Here is a 4,854-nt window from a genome sequence, read left to right as displayed (position 1 = left end):
CACTGCTCTTAAAAAGAAGGAATTTCACCTACAGCACAGGCAAAGTTTAAAAATAAATTAGTGGATGAGGGAGAGAAAGTGTTCAAAGTAAATTATTCTAGCTATATTATATAAATGAAGCAGGAGGCACAGCAAGAGAAGAAAAAGAGGGAAAAGAGGAAAACAACAGACAAAAAAATTCAAGGTGAAAACAAAAACGTGATAAAACTAAAGCGGGGTGGGGGTTGGGGGGAGCAGTTGTGAGACGATAGTTTTGGCATATAAATCATCAGTTTTCCTCTAAGTTATAAATGCAGAGGTTGATTGCCTATCTTGTCATGAGAATAAGTGGACTAGATTATGGGCACTTACCTCCTACATGACAACATAGTCTTTAAGTCAGTGCCATTGTCCAATAGATGAGGGATAATGAAAAAAATGGCAGTAAACCTTATAAGCAGACTACATTAGAGGTGGATGTCTAAACTATCAACAAAGTTAACAAATTTCTCAAAACATGTGTTAGTTAGGTCATCTTATCTTTCACTAGAGGCCCGGTGCATGACATGGTAGAGTCCCTAGGCCTGGCTTGGTGATCAGGGCTGATTGGGGCCTTCTGGCTGCTGGCTGGGACCTTTGTTCCACGCCACCCTATGGTGGTCAGCACACATCATAGAGAGTGATAGAACTCCCGCAGGGACAGTTTGCTATTAGCCATATATATATAAGCAGATATAGCTATAATCCACTCAAGGATCAAAATGGAAGCTCCAGCAAATGTGAATTTTTTCATGTATTTTAGGTTCCTTCTGTGTGAAGTATCCCATAGAGCCAACCAAAGTTTCAATAGTTTTATCTCCTGCTGTCTTATATGTCTTGGTCACAGTTACTGATCAACAACTCCTAGCTGCCACAACTTTTTTCAAAATAGAAAACCCACTGAATCCATAGATGCAGTTCCTCAATGAAAACAAGATTGGTTACAATCTCATAGCCTAATGGTGTGTGGATTGCTTTGCCATACCTATGGGTTAGGTTGTATAAATGTGGCATCAAACTGAAAAGAACAAGTGAATGAGTTTAAGATTAAAGACAGTGGAACTAATAAAATTCAGCATAATATCTACTATAAAATGCTATTGTAAGAATTATTAAATTAAAAATATTAAGCCATCAATACATATTATCATTATAGTTCTTACTATGTATGGATGCGGGGGCCTGATGTGGCGGGGATCTCCCTTTTCCGTGGCCAGCACGGAGAGACGGAGAGAGATGAAACTGGTTCTTGATAGAGGCATCCAGGGATTGAGAAATAAAGAAATAAAGAGACACAGAAGTAGATGCAAGCTGGGTCCCAGGTGGGTCACTGACCTCCTCTGCTGGAGAGACAGACGACCCCCTGAGCCACACAGCACATTTATTTATACTCCCATATACAAGGCGGGTTCACTGAAAAACTTAAGATTAAAGGAGCTTGGGAGGGCCCAGGTCTATTTCATTTCCTCTTTTCCAGTGCTAGACTGGTTCCACATCTCAAAGCCCTCTTCCAGAACCTAGACAAAGGTAAGCCAGGAAATGACAACACCTCCGCACTCCTGGGGCGGGGTGCAACTGACATGACTCTGTCAAATATCTTGGGCTTAATCAACAGCAATCTAAAGAATGTCCATGTGTCTTCCCAGGGGGCCCTCTACATATGGAATGTGTAGGCAGATACATAAGAGGAATTTTATGTGATTCAATGTGCTAAAATTGAAATTTTAACATGAAAAACTTTTTTTCCCCCAAAGACAGCCATCTTTCTCTATAATCTCCCAAAAGTATATCTGAAAGGGAAGTTGAGAATTTTCAAATCATAAAGTGGGAAAATGGTTATATTCTCTATAGTCTGCTTTACACTGGAGACAACAGAGGTGAATTTAACTGGTATACAAATTTTTTGAAATATAAGATATCTGAATCAGTCATTCCTGGGATGGAATTGGAGATAGGATTAATTTTTAATAAACACTGAGTAATTGTATTCAAATTATTAGTTTTGTTATTTGGTTCTCCTTACTATGTATTATGGCAATAAATACTATGGAAGTTTTTTAAAATTGGGGGAAACTGGGAAAATACTTCTAGAGATATTGCTTTGAATTAGGGAATGAACTGTTTTAAGTTCAGAGGAAGTTGTCATAAACCTAAGATACAACTGAAAAAAGTATCAGCAACTTCCAGTGACAGCTCTTGTTACTGAGGCACACAACTGTATTCATGGTCTAAAGATTTTCAGAGCCTTTTGTCAATCTGATCATTGCACTTCTACGTGAGTTGTCTCCTACCAGTGCCAGGAGTTTTAAGGGCAGGTTAATTTGTCCTAAAACACACATGAAAATGTTGAAATTGATAGGGTTTTTAACAAATAAACAGATTAAAAGAGGTAAATTAAGCTGTACAATGTTACTCATATGCTCTAATTATCACTTGGTCCATGGTAGGTACTCAGTAAATATTAATTGATTAAAATACTCACATGCTTTAAAATTCCTAAATGGGCCTAATTATTAAGAAAATATAATTCTGATTATAACAAAAATAGGTTAATAAAAACAGCCTTGTTCTGGGAATTATAGTATATAGAAACTCAGAATTTTAAATCTGATATGAACCTAAATATCACCTAGTGCAATTCCATTATTTTATAGATGATTACATAGAGGTTCAGAGAGTTTTAGTGTTTTTATAAAAATCATGGGGATTTTTCTTATGGGCCTAATGGCCCATATTTTAGTTTAATAATTAAGATGAAAACAAAAACTTATTTGACCAGATCAGAAGGTCAAAACAAGAGTTTGATGTAGTCACCTAGATTTACCAATATCAAGCACCAAATTAAATATGAGGCAGACTACTAAGGAAAATATTTTGAAGTGGATATTCAAGTCCCCATTATCTGATTCTTGGAAACTCACCCACTCTTTGGGAATTAAAACAGAATCAATAGATCAAAATTAAGCAAATATTGTTGAGTTTTTAAAAACGTTACTGAATTGCTGTTACACTTCTCTAGGGAGCTGGATTAGGTGTGCTGCCTCAAGCCTAGTACAGTAGGTCCTCAGGTTACATTGGAGATCCATTCCTACAGCGTGACATAACGCATTTTCACCGTAAGTTGGAACCCACCTACATAAGCACCTATGTCACTCACATGGAGCACATACACAGCAGTAATGAAATGAAACAGTTAAAAAAATTAAAATAAAGATAACAATTCCTGACCTTTACTTGTGGTAAATAAATAATAAAAAACATAAAGCACATATGTACATACGTCAAAATGAAAGAACTTTTTTTTTATAAATAAATGGGAGATGGTGACGTAACCACGAAATGACGTACGTCAAGTCCAACATAACCCGAGGACTGTCTGGAAGAGCTTATTCAAATGGGGAGCCTTCTTTGGAAGACTTGGAACACTGGTGCCTGTGTCTTATTTGCATCAACAAAACAATGACTAGGTAGGTGTTGAGCCTGACTCCCAGTATGCACTGAGGCAGAAGATGTGAGTATCCCTAAGACCAGATGTGGGCCACCCATAGTCCTTTGGGTTCCTGCTGAAGAAGGAATGGCATGGCAATGGACTCCAACAAATAGAGACCAGGAGGTAAGAAGTAGCATTAGAGAAATAAAGAGGCTATATACATGTCACATAATTTGGGCAGAGGGTCCTTGCAGGCAGAAAGAACTGATATATGTGCCAGAAAATGAAAGTTAGCTTTAAATATCTGCCTACCAGAGGGTGTCAATGCCTGTAAGACAATGGCACTGCCACAGGAGGCTATACTATTTCCCCACAATCTCTTGGACCCTTCAGCCTGGCCTATAATAAGCAAGAAATAACTGAGTGATGGAGGAGAAAAAGAAATAGTGGGGAAAACCAGAAAAATCCATAATGATCTGCCTTCTCATTCTGCCCCATGTAGGTCCCTGTCTAGGGGGAGAGGATATTTTCTAACTTTCATTTTGGACCCTGAAGCTCTTTATAATTACAGTATAGTTGACAGGAGGGAGTCAAGATAGAGGCATAGGTAAATGCAATACTGGCATTCTCCCACAACCAAGTCAAAATTACAACTAAACTACAAAACAACTATCAGCCAGAACCAACTGAAAACCAGCTGAATAGAAGCCCTACAACTAAGGATATAAAGAAAAAGCCACATCCAGACCAGTAGGAGGACAGATACATGGAAGGAACTGGCTGCACACACACATGTGGCGAATCAAAATCAGGAGGGATATCTCAGCTGCTGAGGTCCCCCTAAAGAGTGAGGGATTCCAGCCCACACCAGGACCCCCAGTTCAGGGCTCTAGTATCAAGAAAGGAAGTCCCCATAGCTTCTGGCTATAAAAACCAGTAGGGATTGTGGTTAAGTGAGTCCCAGGCAGTTCCTTTTAAAGGGCCCACACATGGATTTACTTGAACTTATTCCTTCTGAGCTCCAGTGCTGGGGCAGAAGTTCAAAAGATACCAGGAATATATGGGAAGGAATGAAATTTTCTGGCATCAGGGTGAGAGCTGGAGAGGCAGCTTTCTCCCAACACAAGAGCTGGCAGATGCCATTGTTCCTTGTTCCTTTTCTAAGCCTACCTACCACATAGCCGACAGGTGAGTGCCAAATCTGAGTCTCCATCAACCTGGATAATGCTGGCTGGCCCCACTTTGGTTAATCCCTGACATCTTGCTCCACCCAACTTTCAGGACCATCCAAGCTATTTCTAGTGGCTTTTCCTTTGAACAGCCTATCTTGGCTCATGCTTCAGACTTTCCTAAAATACCTCACACAAGTAGTATCTGGCCTCAACATGACCTGTACCTCTCACTGG

Source organism: Eptesicus fuscus, chromosome 11 (genome assembly GCF_027574615.1).
Source record: "Eptesicus fuscus isolate TK198812 chromosome 11, DD_ASM_mEF_20220401, whole genome shotgun sequence".
NCBI lineage: Eukaryota > Metazoa > Chordata > Mammalia > Chiroptera > Vespertilionidae > Eptesicus > Eptesicus fuscus.
Note: the sequence above shows the minus strand (reverse complement) of the source record.